Here is an 18,820-nt window from a genome sequence, read left to right as displayed (position 1 = left end):
GAGTTTTCGAGAGAAAAGTTCTGCGGAAGATGTATGGTCCTTTGCGCGTTGGCCACGGCGAATATCGCATTCGACGATGAGCTGTACGAGATACACGACGACATTGACATAGTTCAGCGAATTAAGAAACAGCGGCTACGCTGGCTAGGTCATTTTGTCCGGATGGACGAAAACACTCCAGCTCTGAAAGTATTCGACGCAGTACCCGCCGGGGGAAGCAGAGGAAGAGGAAGACCTCTACTCCGTTGGAAGGACCAAGTGGAGAAGGACCTGGCTTCGCTTGGAATATCCAATTGGCGCCACGTAGCGAGAAGAAGAAGCGACTGGCGCGCTGTTGTTAACTCGGCTATAATCGCTTAAGCGGTTTCTACGCCAATTAAGAAGAAGAAGACGTTTGCAAAAGCTCAGTTCTGAAACTAGAATTCAAATACTTAGATTATTATGATTTTCAAAGTTAGCCTTCACATTTCGAAAAACAAAAAACTTACTTAGAATCATGACTCAATATCTCGAGCAAAGTTAGCGTAGCCTAGCATGCGCAACACTGCTTTTTAGTAACTCAAAGGCTCTCTTCAGCAGTTTATTTGCAAGACAAACCTTTTAAGGTTAGTAAATAGATTATAAGTTCAATATAGTAATAACCAAAATTAAAGTTCAAATAATAAAAAATATTGTAAAAAAGTAAAGTAAGTGTAAGAAAGTAAAACTGCAACTTAAGACCGAATATTTCTTATGCTGAATGGACTGAATGGAATGGAGGAAGGAAGGAACTGGATGAAATGGAATGGAATGAATGAACATAAAAATGCTGGGTCAATGCAAGGCGCCATCGAAAATATAAAACTCATAGAAAACTATAAAAGATTTAGCAAAAGTATACAAATACAGCGCCGAATTGCTAAAGGAAAAGAGCAGTGTTGGAATAAGCAAAGCACTTCACTGCAAAAGATAACACTAAAGATGACAGTTAACTTGCTGCAGCCATAAAAGAGACTACCTACAACTAGCAGAGTGTTCAAAGTGGCAACATAGATATGCATATATAAAACTCAATGAATCTATGTGAGTCTGTCCACATTTTTATCACATGCACTTGCCAATTTTAATTGACGGTGCACGATTATCGTACTTGAATTCCACTAAATACTCAAGAATGAAACCGGACTCTAAGCTATGGTGGAAAGTTCATGTAAAAAAACAAACGAAAAGAGCTAGTTATGCAACTCAATAATTGCTTAACTGGTAATAAATCAGTGTTATTCATCGAAAATAAGTTACTTATACTCAGACAGATATGGATAAATAATATGCATACATACATATATTATGGCAGGCAGCCATAAAACGAAAAAATCAGATATGAGGGAAATGATCTATGGATCCAGAATAACTTGGCTTAAAAGACCATGCGTCTAAAACCAGCTTTGAACCATCGACTTATATTTCCAGCTTACGCGGTTTGTTAGAAATCATCGATCATGTTTTCGTGTATATATGAATACTTTTTTATATAATGCTTTTTTTTGTTTATGTTGTGCTTGTTTTTTTTCCTTCACCCACTTGCGGACACATTTGCATGGTTACTAAAATCTAGTAAATGAAAATTTTTCATGCCACATTTCATGCCACTTGTCATGTTGCACATACAGACAGACACATTTCGGGTTGGCTGCTTGCCCGATTGGCTTACCATGCGCCGCAGCAGCTGTCAACTTGGCGATTGACTGACACCTGATGTGTATAACAAAAAAAAAGAAGAAAAATCACCAAAAACGACCAAAAAAAGTTTAATATAGCAATAAAATTAATGCAAAATAACGACACTGCAAACGTATGAAGTACAATGCCGGTAATCTAATTGACTGCAACTACTCGCGCCATTTTAGGCTTCCAAAAAAACGAAAATTTGAAATAATTTGCCACAGAGTGGCAGCCACAATGACAGCTTACCACACTGACGAGTACGAGAACCACGACTGAGAACGACAACGACAAGAATTGCTAACTACAACGAGATTTGCATAGGAAAAATGATATTTGTGAAGCGTAAAAGTGGGTTGAATGGAATGGTAACCACCAGTAGTACTTTCATGATTTGACAGGCAGAGCACGCGGAGTGTGGAAATCAAGTGGCAAGTGAGCGCGCATATGTACAGTGTGGAAGCAAAATATGCAGATACCCACACACAGACAAATTTATGTTTACAATTTTTTCACTTTTTACTCGTTGATGAAACTAAACTCAGCTAGTAAAAGCTGAAGGAAATATTAACCCACATACCAACGCAAAAATATAAACACACACATACGCATTTATAGATGTGTAAAATTCCTTACCCTTGCATATTTGTACCATAACTTCCGTTGTCGCTGTTCCGTTTTACCATATCTGCATATTTCTCCTTCCGCCATTGAGTCAGCGTGCTCACTTGCTGTTGATGCCTGCAACATACAAGTAGACAGTTTCACTTGCTACACTAATATCCATTGCTGATGCACGTAAAAAAATAAATGTTTAAATACACTCACACAGTTCCTCTGACATCAAACCGCTTTAACATTTGCGTTCTTTATCCGCTCACAATTTTACGTTACGTGAAATTTGTAATATTTTTTTTCTAACAGAGGGGTGGAACAAATATTCGCATTATATTATATATAGCGGCTTGCTTGTATTTACCGCCATCACCACACTGCTAATCGCAAAAAAGTCTCTTCATAATAATGTTCTTTCCTGCATTGTGTGGCTTATCTGCTGAGTCTAATCACATTTAATAAGTAAGTCTTAAAATGTATAAGTACAACGTGGCGTATGAGTAATCTTAATGTTAAATATTCGCTGCTTAAATATTTCCTTAGGTAAAAAGGAAAGAAACGCTCAATTACCTAGTTTGTGTTTTAAAATGTTAGCAAGTTTCGTTGCTCTCGAAAATTATGATTTTTGTGTCACCTTACGTTTGAGTGGCTTTGTTTATAAACTCAAGTAATACAGAAATAACGATTATGCTTAATTTAAAGTGTGCAAATCTTACTATTGCTAAGTTAGTTGTCTTCATAATAAGGCCGTCGCATACACTGAAAAATTTATGAGTCAACTTTTATCACAGTTTTTTTTTTTAGTTTTTGGGTGCGACATTGCGTATGTGTAACATGAATTAAAATTTAAGTTGAAGCAATATGAATAGCAATAATTATATAATCAATCCACCTACTGTGATACTTTAAATTATATTTTATAATAAAATAGTTTTCGTCATTAGCAAAAAAATATAATGTGTGTCCAACAATGCGAATGAGTAACTTCTTCTTAAGTTCTGATATGTGTGTCCAACAATGCGAATGAGTAACTTCATTCATAAGTTCTGATAATTATTAACAAATAATTATAATATATAATAATGAACTCAATTCGCTCAAGTTTTAGCAAAAACTACATTTCTATTATCTATAAGTCTGAAAAATTAATTTAAAATTTCATTCTTAGTAAACATTTAGCAGGAATTGAAGAAAGACTAGTGCGCTGCAACTAAACCAAAATGTGAATGCGAAAACTGTACAAAATACTGTTGAGAAACTTCTTGAATTTTAAAAAAACTGAAAATTAAAGTAGGACATACTATACATATATCATGATGAAATGAATATTTTCAAATAATTTTATTTAATTTTTTAATTTTTACTAAAAAGATTTAATAGGAGTTATGGAAATTGAAAAGAGAAAAAAGTTGTTTAAAAGTACATATTTCGAAATACATCAAAAGCCTAAATTTCCTAAGATGCTTATAAAAAGTTGTTGTATTTTTATAAGAATTTTCTTGTAAACAATTCTCGCAATTTCAATTAATTAAAATTATAAAAACAATTTGAGTTAAAAAATTTAAATTTCAGCTATTTCTCTTCCATTTTCATATTTTCAGTGTAATAAAGAGTATAGAAGGTCAGGGCAAAATAGAACTGTTATAATTAAATAAATTTCTAAAATATAACAAATGCGTAATCTGCAAAGCCGTTAAACTATGGCAAGATAGAAGATAGAAAATTTTTCAATAATCAATAACAATACTTCCGTTTCCCGGATTTTTCATTATTTCGCACTCTCACGCCACCTTAAAAAAATAGGCGTGTCATGAAGACACGTGATAGAAGTGAAACTGAATGATTGGATCTGCAAGGATTATTTAATTTTCTATGTTTAGAGGGAGAGGAATTGTTTTAATCACGTGTCAAACACTTCTTGATAGTAAGGGATCGGAGGATATACAAAGCCATTAAATTTCGACAATGTTGGAATTTTGTCTCTCCTCAAAGCCTGGCGACAGCTGGTGCATGCCAGCTCATTATTACTTCTGAATTCTGGAAATTTTTGTTGAATACGAATTTCATTTTCAACGGATAGAGTCTTCAAGTCATTTTTAAAACATAATCTATCACATACACAACACGTAAAACCGAATGGATTATTTATAAAATCACGGTGAAAGTTCTTATGTCCAGTTTTAAACTTATTGAAGTCTGAATATTGTAATCGATCACCACTATGTACATCACAATCAGGAGGAGGATGAGTCGAAGTCGTTGCTAATAGTTCATTCTCTGGACTATTTACACTATCGTCCACACTGTCACGTAAGAGGTTAGCACGTGTTTGCCTCCGTTCCCTGCTATCTCGTTCAATTTCAGTTCTACTTTTTTTCCGTTTTCTATTCTGATCAATTCCTTCACTCGCCCGTTTTTTCTCCCGCCACGTTTTTGTCCTTTCTGCACCCGACTTCGGCATATTTGCACAAAACTCTCGATTTAAGTAATGAAGGCAGGCACAAAAACAAGATACGTTGCTTATGATCACTGTGTTAGAAACCAACAGCTGTTTTCCGCGATCGCGACGCCGCCTGAGCGCAGAGAATAACATGAAAGACAGAAAGTCTTCCGTCTCATTCTCGCACGATACACGAAGGCCTCTCACTTTCGCCCGATAGACCGTCTCACTCTCGCTCGATTCCCGGAGGCCTCTCACTCTTACTTACTACGTTAGAGCGAGCGTCACCAAAAAGGTTGCCGATCGAGATTTGAAAACCCTCCCATAAAAAGGTTTCACTTCAAAAATATAAAGTTAAAAAAACAGATACCACAAAATTCACTTGTCTGCGATTGAAGGCTTATTAGTCCAGAGAGGAGAACTAATTTTGAAAATGAGATTTGAAGTTGGTAGATTTAAATAAAAACCTTTGGTTTCTTGACATTAATTTTGGAGTGTATGCTAATTTTGAAGTTGCTTCAATGAAATAAAATGAACATTAATATTTTCTGACAATAAAGGCAATTAATTCTTAGTTAAATATCATTTATCATATTTGCAGAATTTGAAAAGTCCTTTTATTGGAAGCTTTTTGGATCTGAAAGTAACTCAAAATTATAGTAAGTAAATATTATGAAGAAACTACCACCACGGATTGCTAGCTTTTTGAAGTAATGCTGTCCTTACTTTTGGTTTTGGACATGATCGAATGGAGATACGAACATTTTGATATAATTTGAATTAGCCAAAATGGCACATACTAATATACGGTAGTGCAAGCAGCGCTACTAGGAAGATTTTTTCAACACCTCTAGCACATTTCTTAACTTTAAGGACTAAAATAGGTATGACCATGCAGAAATGTTTAAAATTTCGGGTACACAAATAATTCGCGTTAGCTCATTTTATCTCGCGCTTTACTTTATGCTCGCCCTAATAATATTAGTGTTTCTCTCACACAACGCAACTAAGCAGTAAAAATTCTGATTACTTCTTAATTCTTAAAATAACTTTTCGAAGAACTGAAACTCTTTCGGAGATTTATATTTAAGTAGAAACAATTATGGCATTCCTCAAAAAGCTGCATGTTATCACTCACAAGCAGTAACAAAGCATTTTAATTAAAACGGAATTCATAAACGGAATTATTTTGTCGAGAAACTTTTGTAAAATAAACTTGCAACACGCCATGAATACGCCGATTCAATTATAAAAGTAACGCGCGAACAATGGAAGTCATCAGCGATGGCTAAACATTGTAAAGCCAAAGAACACAAAGCGCACAAAGAGCAGCGGCAGGAATGAGTGTGGCAGAGAGAGAATAGCATTGATGTTCAAAATTTACAGTTTGAATGGCAGCATGGAAAAATATGAAAAGAAAACATTTGCAATGTTCATTCGCGATTTCACTCGGCCCAGCGACAAAGGAAGAATGAGAGCAGTAAAGCAAGCGAGAGAAGTGAAAAGAATGAAATTAAAATTGCACGCAATAAAGTGTAAAAAGTGAAAGCAACAGCCACTGGTATGACTTGCCGTGCCGTGCTATTTGATTATCTGCTGCTGGTCTGAGGTACAGCCCAAAGCAGGCAAAGAAGGTTAAGCGCCGGCTTGAAGGAAATGAAGAAAGAGAAAATGAAAGCCATTGCAGGTTGCAGCCGCAGAAGTAAGCAACTTGAAAGTTGTGAGCTCATAGAATAAGTAAGTGAATTATCAAGGCATCAACGCATCACATGGAAGCTACAAATGGTTTCATACGAATGCAAATGAGGATGAAAGCATTAAGCGACTTTGAACTGTTTATGGCACGTTATAAGTAATTTATTGCAGGAAAAAGATAAAGCTAAGACAGTTCAGATGATAGTTTTAAATAGCTGCGGATGTAAGTAATAAAAAGGCTGATGATTTTTTTTGTTAACAATTCGCTTATACCAGACTGGAGTGCAATGCAGAGCTATTTTTATGAGAGAAAAGTTCTTACAAAATTATTATTTGCAGAGTCACTATGAAAACACTTTTTGCGGAGTATTTATTTCATTTCAATTCAGTTCAATCAGTAACGTTCGTTTTAAAACAATATTAAAATCTCAAATTCCGCCCAAATGTAGGCAACGTTTTTAGAAACATCTATTTGAATTAGAACTGAGTTCTTGGTAATACATTTTTTCACAATTCTGTAATACATACTTATACATCATTGGGTAAACAACGGAAGCTCAAGCCGAACTTCAAAAACACAAAAATTGGTTAAGCTTATCTCAGTTCGTTCAAAACGTCACTCATACGCCTCGTCTGCCACAAAAATTTGCAATCTGTTGCTTACAACAGCACATAAATTCACTTAATAAATTTACTATAATCAAATATGTTTCTCTGACAACACTTAAGTGGGAATAAAGTCACACAGTAATTGATATCAAGGAAATTACAATAATTTTGTGCGCGCTGAGATAAAGAAAATGTAAGCATACAAGAAGATAAATATTGAATATTTTGTTTCTTATACTCAGGCAACTCATTAAACCTAACAATTTATGGCACATTTTCGCTGTCAAAGTCCCACTTCTGCCTCTAAATCTGCTCCTTAAACAAGTTGCCTCCATTTGTCAAAGCAATTACTCTCAGTAAGACTCGCAATTACAATATTACAATCAAAAGTTTCATTTCCATAAATAACCAAATAAGTAGGCGGCAATCAAAAAACTGACATGGCATTATAATAACAACAAAAAAAAACGCACTAATAATAACAACCTGTGCTAAGACTGCTGTCAGCCACTGACATTCGATGGAAGAGCTCCATCCAATGACACATGTGCTGCCTTCGCATCGCTCTGACATAGTGTCATGCTAATGACATCGTTTTGCTTTTTTTTCTGCCAGCTTACCTGTCTTTTTTAATTTTAATCGCATTTGTAATCTTTTGGCATGTGTTTTCCCACTTGTATTCGTAAGTGTGTGTAAATGCCTGCGCAAGTAATCATGTCTTCCGTTCTCCTTAACCTTAGCCTCACTGTTGAGTGGCTACAGTAGACGACGGCGCTGGCATATTTGCACACAAATAGAAATGATATGCATTATATGTGTGAAAAAAAAGGATATATTTGTCTTTTTTTGCGGCGACATGAGTAAAATAATTTTATTAAATTTATTGGCATCTTATTGTACAACTTTTGAAGTATATTAGAAAAAATTTTCAATGAATAATATTAATAAACCATGAATCTCCAGAAGCGCCTTGGTGTGGTGTAGCGGTATACATTATAACTCATTACCGGATCATCTGAAACAAGAAAAATTATATGCATTTTAAAGGTGATGTATAGTATTTCTCGACGTAATCAGAAAGAGTTTTTTTTAGTTTTCGCAGCACTTGGAAGTAAAAAGCGCGATTTTAGTTAAAAAAAATTGTGGCTAATTTGTTAATAAAAAGCAGAAAAAAATGGAAAAAACTCTATCTGATTACTTGTTAATTTATGTGAAGAAGTAATGTTCAAATTTTCAAGAGGATCGGGTCAGTAGACTTTGAGTTCTAATGTTCACGAACTTCACAAATAACGTTTTCGGGAAAATCGATTTAAAGTTTCAGAAGTTTCAAAGTCAGATATCGCGGCCGGTTGCTTAAGACGCTGTAACTCCGTTAGTTTAACTATAATTGACTCAAAATTTGAACGCAATATTCTCGACATACTGGTTGTTTAGAAAAAAAAATAAAAAAAAAATTCAAAAAAACAGTTTTTTAAACCTTAAGGGAGGAGCTTAAGGACTCAATTTAGTATATGATAGGTTAGACTCTCAGAAAAGTATTATTCTATTCGAATATTGTTATTTATGGCCGTCGGCAAATTTTAATTAACTCACTTCTTAAATTCGTTTGTGTAATAATTTTGTCTAATAATATTGTGCAGTATTTTTATTCAATAATATTGCACAATATTAATATTATTAAATGATTTATTTCCTAAGATATTAAACTTTCTTCTATAATTTGTATATAATTTATTTTCGTGGGCAAATTTATAAAAATCTTGTGGAGTTGACACACCGTCTTCAAATCAAATCAAACAAATCAACAAAGAATATCTTTTGTATTTGTATAGCCTAGACTGCTTTTTCGGAAAAATATTGTTGTATTATTATTGTGATTAATTGCTGTTTATTTAAAATTTGCTAAATAAGCTTTTATTGACTGATTTGTTCAATAACATTGTGCAATTATATTACTCAAAATTTTTGTGTCATTATTTTATTCAATAATATTGATCAATTTTTTTTAATGATTTTTTCAGTAGTTTTAAAAACTTCTGTTACAAATTGTATATAATTTTTGGTCACTCAACGTAACATGAGAAAATTTATAACGAAAGTTTGGAAACGAAACCTTTACATTTTCTTTCACTATTTTTAAGCAAACGGCAACCTTTCTCATATGTACATATGTATATCCTAGGCTACACACCCTACTAAGCGCAGAAACTGAATAGTTGATTTTTTTTGACACGGAGGGCTGATACAATTAATTAATTTTAGTCGTGTAGGAAATTTTTCACAATCTCCTCTCTCTATCCCTAAGTTCTTTGGTAGATGAAAGTCGATCATTTTTAAAAACAAAAAAAATTATTGTAGAATGAAGCCCATTGGTAAACGAAAATAAAGCAACAAAAATAATTTACGGAAGAACTACTTCATATCGGAGGGAATGCTTGAAGTGGAAGGGTAAGGAATACTTAAATTTTCAAGGGTTTCAAATAGTTTACCTCGATTTCCGGCAACACGAGGAGACAAATAGAAACAAGTTATACGACAAAGTCGGAGGTAATAAAGAGATCTACAACATGCATGTTAACATATTTTTCATAAAACCTCAAATTTATGCAGTAATTAAAAATCATTGGTTATGTGATTTTATCTTAAAAACAAATTCAACAAAATTTATTATATATTTAAAATATTAAATTAATTTTTTCAAAAGCACTTTTAAAATTATTTTTTTTAAACCGTTTCTAAGCCCATAGATCTCTTTCCAAGTATTAATAATCAAAACCGCAATATGTTCTCAATACACCGTCATAAATGAGTCACTGCTGTCGAAGGGAAATATGCGCCGAATATAATTATGGATAAACAATAATTTCAGTGCTTCTACCGATTACGTAATTAACAATTTATGAGCTTGAACAATTTAAAGTCAGTATACAACCATTTTATTATTACTTTTTTCTAAAAAATAGTCGTTAGTGCAAAATTTTGTCCAAGCAACATTGAATTGGGTCAAAACAGACGCAATTATTCTACACAACTTACCACAATTAGCCGAACTCGTGTCATATTGTCCTAATTGGTGTTGTTTATTTCTGTTTAGTTGGAAGAGTAGCTAATGAAGGTCAGCAAATGATAACTGAGACTTTTACTACTACTTTTTTATTGTTATTTGGTTCCATTTCAACGTAGATTTTCGTACTTTTTTCGCTGATTTGGAAAATTTTCTTGGGTTACACTCAATATTGTTTTTTGCTTCATTTTGATTTATTCTTGTTGCTTTTTCTTTTCCAGCTTAACTTCATGCTGTGTACTTCAGGTTACAAATGTATTTAGCTAAATAACAAGAAAACAAAGGAAATATATCACTCATACGCCATGTACGCCCACAAATTCTCTAAATGCCGTTACGCTCAATGGGCGACCGGAAAACACGTTGGCGACAACACATTGTGTGAAGCGAAAGTGCTCGCTGTTTTGTTTCAAAAGGCGATTGTGCGGCAAGCATACATACATACACACTCGTTGCTCCTGCTAAAACACGTTTTTGCTTTTAGACAATGCTTGGGCTGTTGTGTTGGCGTCCGTGAAGCGTGTATTTATGTCACAAATATCAAGTGTGCGCGACACTAACACACATAGTGACCTGAATGAAAGGCAGCAAAACACCGACGGAAACGAATGCGCGGAAATCGCATTCAAATTACACTTCAAAGCCACTTAGTGGCAGCGCAGAAGAAGCGAATATATAAAACAAAGAAAAAAATATAAAAATAAAAATTAGAAATGTATGCAGTTTTTAAACTGTTAGGGATCTCCCAACTTAAAACTAAACATCAAACGAGAAAAGTAAAAAAAAGACTCAGCAAATGTATGCGTACTTGGCACTCATTTCGCTGACAGCGATGCATACTTTCGCTTTCGAGCGCAGTTATAAACACGCGCATATTTTTACAGCATGAAATTTTTACTCTACACACACATCCATCCACACATATACATACATATATGCAAGCATGAATAAATTTCTCTACAAATTAGCGTAAAAATTCGCATGAAAGCATGCCACATGGCAGCCAATATTGGCAGTCAATTAAATAGTAAATAAGCAACATAAAAAATTTAGTGTCTCAAAAATCATTAAATCACTTTTATTACTAATTCACATTTCTTCTTGGTCACAAATTCTAAAAATTTCTCTTTTCAAATTGTCGTATTTCTCTTGCTGGTATCGTTTACTATTTTTCCAAGGCACGCGCCTGCTTTGAGTTTTAGGTGTTTCCGTTTCATCGACCATTTAGACGCGCGTCTTGTAGTAACTGAACCAGCTGCGAGATTCGCTGGAGCTAAAATACTCCGGGAAAACTGCAAACTGCATGGAAAAAGCTGCTGAGCACTGCAGTATATGCTTTGAGTGTCACAGAGAGCGAGAAAGTGAGAGCACATTAAGCGGGTGAACACTGAGTGCAGGGGATAATTCTTTCGGGTGGTCAACTGTTTCAAATAATATTTTCTGAGACACTGACATCGAATTTAACTTGATACATGACTATGCTATGTAGACAATACGTGCTCTCTCGTTTTCCGAAGTCTCCAAAATGGCTCTCGATTCTACTCACTCACACATTGACATATGAGGCACTTTATCTTTGCTTTGTCGCCATTTATTTCAGCCAACAAGCGAGTGTGAAGAAGAGCAACAAAGCACACAGCTGCTGTGAAAAAGTGAAAAGATTGAGAAGGTGGAGCTACAATGACATTCCGTTTTGATACAAAGTATTTTTGATCCCAAGTGACCCACTGCCAAAAGAACATAAAACAGGATTTAATAAAAACAACAGTGAATTCCTGTGGATCAAATGTACATTGTATAGTATATGTAGCACTGAAATGAAAAATGAAAATAACAAATGTGAAAGAAGAACCAATAAAAACAAAAAACTTGAGGTAATGTGCTACACTATTTTAAAACAATAAAAATGATAACTAATTATATGTAACTAGAATGAGATGAATAATGAGAATATAGTATATCAATATAAAAATTTTTAATTGAAAATTTAAATATTAAAACGTACACGTGCCTGACAAAACATCACCTCAGTACATACATATATCATACATGTAAAACTTTCTCGCAATGTTTGTTATTTCAGAGTTTTACCTACATATTCTCAATATATTTATGTACAAATATATAAGTACATATTTGTATATTCATATGTCTGTATGCATTCGGCAACGGTGTTTCCACTCTTTGGTTAAGGCAATCTGAACTTTTGCCACGTGTTGCTCTTTTCAGTTGGCAACTGTTTTGTTGCTGATAAACTCACTTTAAGATGCTTGCATTAACTGGCGAAGAAGCAGTAAAAAAGCGAAAAGAGCACAGCCGTGTCGAAATTTTTTAAGTCATAATTTGATTGAGTTGAAGACGTGACAGCATGTATAGTATTTGCACATACATATGTGCAAGCTTAGAAAATATAATATATATATTTACATACAATTATATATATTGATTTTGGATAATCTAATAACATTGAGTCGAATTTTAATTGAAGAGTGGAGTGAGTGAATGCCCGCATACTACTAAATGGTTAAACACAAAACTATTTTGTTCAGAACAGAAAAATTATAACATAATATAATTTTAAAAGTTTGCAAAACAATAGAGCAGATCATATTTCAAAACAAAGTGGAAAATTCAAGAAGTTTAGTATAAATTCTGTATTCTTAGTAATTGTTGAACTCGCTTGCTTCATTGCAACAGTTTTCGGTGTGCGTCTTTGATAAAAGAAAATGTTTTAAACACAGGCATTAACAGCCTTTTCATAGTAATTTTTAATTTTCAGAATAAAACTATGCTTAATAAGAAATACCCTCAACTTTGGCTCCATTGAAAATATAACATTCTTCACGGGAGCAGTTCTCATGGTATAAATATGTATAAAACATCTAGATTTTTATCGATCAACTCATATGCACTTATATGCCAAAGTGGTTCAATTAAAAGTTTTCTTTTTTATGCAAGAACAACATTCCGATCCATTATTTTGTATGTTAGCAATATCCTATAGTGATCCAATACTGGCGGTTTCAAAAAATTAACAGTTTCTTGGAGAGACTGCGACTAGTTCACGTGACAGCCGAACCTCGCTGACTCAACTAGACTCGTCACGATGATCATTGCGATATTTACTTTGTACGATTCTCGATTTTTCCTTCAGGGTCTTATGAATTGCATAGTATATTTAATAGACCCCACGCTGAGTACAGTGAGGTGTTTTTTGAAGGTTCCAAAAAGTGAATATTTTTCCTGTTATCAGCAGTTTATACGTCCCCCTCAGTTTTCACACACCGTCAGTGTCGTTCCAAGTTTTGGCTAATGGAAGTTTAATGCGCAAAAGATGCAAACATCCTCTCTCCTATTGTTTTCCCAAAGCATTTAGTGAAGTTTAATTCTTTCGCACATAATTTTATGCATACATTTTTGATAGAGTGTTTTTCACGCTTGATTTGGTGAGCACCTTCGAACTTACTTGCATATGTGACTTGAGTAAATTGCCATATGAGCACAGTTGTAGGCAACACTTTCTACCATAAAATGAAAATGTGTACTACTTTCTAATAGATGACGATTAATATTTTATTTTATATCCATTAATGTAGTTGTGGATTTTCCAGTGCATCGTATCTATTTATACTCTGAACAGTTTACCACGAAATTATTAACACCCAAAAAAAAAGGGTTGTAAGTTCACGAATAGCACCCCAGTTTTTGAGATATCGTTCTGAAATTTTGCAGACATCGTTTTATCTCTAAGAAGGTGTTCATATTGTCGGCCAATGTCGGTTGTCGGCAGGTTTTATACAAATTGATAACAATTGACGGATTAAAATCAAGTTTTTGCATAGAAAGTTTTTAATATGTGAATGGTATTCTAGCCGCGGAGCGCATGAGATTAATGTTGTTATGAATTTCTTTATATGAACTAAGCTGGTATTTACTTTCGGTATCATTAATCTATGTTAAGAAACAACACAGTACTTATAAATGTTTCATCTTTTTTACTGTAAATTCTGCCGTGGAATCCCATAGTCAGATATTTTCCTCGTACTTCACCGACTGGACTTTTGTTTTGAAGCAGGCTTTGATTACTTTTCGAAAAAATTTCTACTCTTTAAATACCCGATGCACGTGTGAATAAGTTTTTATGTAAACTCCTCCCCGTCTACTTGTTTACTGTCGCTCAATGCATTTCGACGGTGCTAAATCCTTAGCTAATACCAACGTTAATCCTTTCGATAAAACCCTTAGCGTTCATGTTATCCTTATTGGCCAACACTTCACACGCATAGAGACACACGCACACATGTGCTGTCACTTTCAGTTTGTGCAGCGTCTTTTCAAACTTTTTCGCACCAGTTTCTTGTTTTCACTTCATCTCACATGCAGACTGTAGCGAACACTTCACGCAAGCCAAGCTTTAACTTGAGTAGCCGCAAATGTCGATAGCAGGCTGTTGGCCCACACGACGGTTAAGTACGCTTGGCTGTGTGTATTAGTGAACCAGTTAAGCCTCCTCAGCAATATTCAAGCAGGAAATGCAGACTAAAGGCAGCGTGAAGAGTATTAAGACGGAACCATATGAGATTGAAGTGTGCATGCATTTTCGTGCATGTGTGTGTGGTTGTGTACGTTTGACCTTGTGATACTATGTTGATCTTAATCAGCTGTTTCTTCAATTTTCTGCCGCATTGCATACTGCTTCTTCTTTTTCTTTTGTTTCTGGTATTATTGCTCTCAATGTAGCTATATCGATAGGCTTAAATTTCGTGACCAGCGTCTTCTTCTTTTATGCGGACCCTTAACGTTTGCTTAGGTAATCATGAATCAAGTAAATTATCGATGACGGATACCGCCAATTCCTCCCTATCACACCTGCTACACCAATACAATGACGGCAGAATAAAAACTGCTGTCCCGAGCAGGTCTTCGAGGCTGGAGTTGTAACCAGATACAGATTTATTCAACATCAGGCCGCCAGCCAATGCGATAGTGTAACACCTCTGTATTCTCCGGTGGAAAAATACCTTCAAAACTCACAATGATCCACAGATGTCATGGGAATATTGGGTTGTGAGCAATAATCCCGAAAATATTTATAGAAAGTTTCATCACGGAACGATTTTATATTTATAAGCATTGCCTAGAAAAATGTTGACGATGCCATACTGTTCGACAATTAACGAGAACAAGTTCTGATATTGAAAGTGGGTTTCGTGTGGTTCCAAGAATGATCATTGAAACCCTTTACCCATCTACTAATAGAATTGGCAGAGGAATATGGCCTGAATACTATTAATCCATAAGAGATATATACATAGTTAGTTTGCTCTGAAATTTCAGTCAAAAGGACAAAACAGGGAATAAATATGAAAATCTCGAATGACTATTATTTTACAGTACTTGGTTGCATAACAGTTCAGATCCGAGCCGGTTACGTACACCAGACTGTCAAGCAAAGCGAGTACCTTTGGGTAAATATGCCCGTAAAAATTTTCTTTGTTGAAGGAATCTGTTGCAGTTGCATATGAACATCAAACAATTTCTTCACACGCACTAGTAAAGTAATAATCTAAAGTGAAAAAAGAAAATTGAAAGACTAATTCTTTTTAGGCATTCAGGGTATTAAAGTGCAACTGCAACTAGTTCTCTTCATACAAGAATAATTATAAATTACAAATTGAAACACAACCACCGCATTTATTGCAAGCGAAGTAATTTCCGCTAACGCGTTCGTATGCGCTTTTCATGGAATTAGCCACAAGCAGAGTGGCGCCACTCAGCCGCAATAAGCGCACGTTGTAAATATCTTATTTGCTCGTATTGTATAGTACAAAGTGTGTCGTTGTTGTAGTGTGTTGTATAGTACAAGGTGTGCTGTTGTTGTTGTGGTGTGTTGCTGTTGCTGTAGCATATGTTGATGCTTGTCTGTATTTGCAACAATGCAACAGCAGCAATGCAAATTAGTGGGTTGAAAGAGTAAATATGCAAAGAACTTGGCAAATGTGGCATAAGGCATGTGGCAAGCGCCATGTAGCGTGTAGGAAGTGACATATGGCATTAATCAGTCAAGCAATGTTGAGAATGCTAACAATATTACCGTTGGGTAGATGAGTTGGATGTTGATGCATCCATTAAGGAGACTGTGAGAGTGTGCGTGTAACATGTACTTGAATGTGTGTGTTTATGCATACATACTATGTATGTAAATTTGTTATATGTTGTTTACGGTTACAACCAGGAAATGTAAGGCTAAGACATAACCCAATATAAATGTCAATTATACTTCACTCATTAACACCAACACACTCATGCTGCTTCACTGCTTGCAACAAGTGTTGGTCGACAAGTTTAATTGTTGATGCGTTGCAAAAATTTGTGAATTATTATTAACGCGAACGCCAGTAAAAGTAAGCTTACAAAAACTGTGTGTCTACTTTAAGGCGCCATGAATTAGTATTGCTATTTAACAGCTTCCTTGTTACTTACATTGACAGCTCGCCTAAGGACACCGCTACTTAAAGTTTTTTGCTGAACAAAGCGCTAAAACATTTTAAGGATTGCTCTTCTAAGACTGCATTTTTATGGTTTTAAACAGTGAGGGGTAAAAATTATGCTTTTGGAAAACCGCTTCTTGATTGAACTGTTCTACAAAATAGTTCCTCGTGAAGTTTTAACATGAACACTGAAAAATAATTATGGTTCGTCGTAAATTTTTATCTTTATTTGGCCGATACTAAAAGGCCAAAATAATCTCAATTTCTGTCGATAAAATATTTTGAGATAAACATTCAGAGGTTTTGAGAATTGGAATAATAAATGTAATTTATTTAATTAAATAACTATCTTTCTCAAAAACATTCTATTAATACTACCACAAGTTTCTTTCTGCATAATCTACATCCTACTTCTTATAGTGTAATAAACTTCATTTTGTTAAAGACTATATATCGTCACCTAAAATGCGAAATAACGTATCAACAAAAAAATCAAAAATGAGCTTACGATTCACTACGTAATATTACATACATATATGTAGCATAAAATTTTCAACATCCGCTCCCACATATAACCAATATATAACCATTTTGTTACCAAAACTCTAACTTGGTTGAATATCAGTGGTTTCTTTTACATCGTTTTTCTTTCGCCTGTAAATTTAAGAAAACTGATGTTACGTTATTTTGAATTTTAGGTGAAGATATTTAAGTATGTACATAAAAAAGACGGTATAACACTACACACTATACATGTTTATTCGCCTCTATTAACACTTGACTTCCTATGACTAATATTCTGGTATTTGTATATTTTCTAATATGTTTCGGCAACCCAAAATTGAGTTGTTCATAAATTAAAACGAACATCTTTTTCCAGCTAATAGTGTGTGTATTTCCTTGCCGCTCAACGTTTTTGTTGTATGTTGTTGTAAGCTACCTCTTTATGGTTCTTTCAAACCCCGTTTCTGCTATAAATTTGTGTTTGAATATAACCTCAAGATGACCTTAGCATTGTTTGTTGATTAATGACAGTTTAATTTTCTAAGTGGTATTTAATTTACATTAAGGGTTATATCCATATATACATATATATGTACACTTTAAGGAAGAGCCTGCTTTAAAGGCTTCAAAAAATCGATTTTTTTTTTTGATTAAATCTCTTATGAAAATATCTAAGAATAAGCCCCCAAAGTTGTAGATGGGAATTCGAAATAAAATAAAAATAAAAAATAAATAGGGACCGAGCGTCTAGCAGATATATTAGCGCTTGGGCAGAAAGCGTAAACTTTGACGCGCCATTTCTCGGTTAATCATTTTTACGATTTTCCTTAATAGGCGGCCAGGATGGAAAAAAAAAACTTAACGTCGCATGGAATTGTGGCAAAGTTTATTGTTTTTGGCATTAAATTCTTTTCTATTTAAACTAAAAAAACTAAGAAAAGTCAAGTTTGAACATATTTTTGAATTTTTGATTAAAAGCCACTTTTTTAATTTTTAAAAAATTTGTAAAATTTTACACTTCTTTGGAATTTTCTTAGTTTAATTTGTCTTCTAGAAATTTTTAAAAAATTTGAATCTTTTTGAACTTTTCGATTCCGATAGAAATTGCGACCTGCATCTTGCCCGCCATCCGACAAATGCACATGCGAGATGCATCGGGCAATTGCTTCCCAAAGACAGACTATCAAAGATTTCGTATACAAAAAATTTGTGAATGATGTTTAAATATATAACTATAAACCATAAAAATTTCGTTTTAATCAATTATTTCTTTCCTTCCCAACAAAATCCTCAAAAAAACGATTTTTTGAAGACTCTAAAGCAGGCTCTCCACTTAGCAAAGGGAAAGGATTGATCCCCAAGCCGATCTTTGGAAGAACCTTTCAAAAAAATGTCAGGCGGTGAGAAAGATTTTTTTTTGCATAAATTATCTCTAATTCACAAGCCCCCAAAAATGTATTATTGCAATTGATAAATAAAGATAATGATCCAAAGGCCAACCAATCTGGCCTTTAATTTTTTTTTTAATTTCTCTGTAATGTAAGTTCTCAAAAATTGTATGCAAATAAGTCATCTTTATATTATGTCGATATGTTTAATTGAAAGCGTACAAAATACAGACTGTGCAAGAACTGAAGCCGCTCGGCCTTTCCAAACGACATCGCTTCACTTTATGGGCTCTTGAAAGGTTCCAAGAAGATC

At 34.2% G+C, this 18,820-nt stretch overlaps 1 long non-coding RNA gene across 6 annotated transcripts in view; it reads right to left on the bottom strand.

The window, feature by feature from the left end:
• Positions 1–11,357, bottom strand: part of LOC120768616 — a 74,780-nt gene extending 63,423 nt beyond the window's left edge. Inside the window, exons 1-2 of one of the 6 annotated variants that reach the window (XR_005704784.1) lie at positions 11,291–11,357; positions 10,097–10,387 (exon numbers count right to left, since the gene is read on the bottom strand). This is a non-coding gene — a long non-coding RNA (uncharacterized LOC120768616). Of the gene's footprint in view, positions 1–10,096; positions 10,388–10,565; positions 10,777–11,055; positions 11,158–11,200 lie in introns of those variants that run through there. The other 5 variants (XR_005704782.1, XR_005704781.1, XR_005704783.1 and 2 more) reach the window with 5 other exon arrangements.
• Positions 11,358–18,820: the final 7,463 nt, after the last annotated feature.

This window comes from Bactrocera tryoni, chromosome 2 (assembly GCF_016617805.1).
Source record: "Bactrocera tryoni isolate S06 chromosome 2, CSIRO_BtryS06_freeze2, whole genome shotgun sequence".
Taxonomy (NCBI): Eukaryota; Metazoa; Arthropoda; class Insecta; order Diptera; family Tephritidae; genus Bactrocera; species Bactrocera tryoni.
The sequence above is the reverse complement of the archived record's forward strand: the minus strand, read 5'-3'. Positions and strand labels throughout refer to the sequence as shown.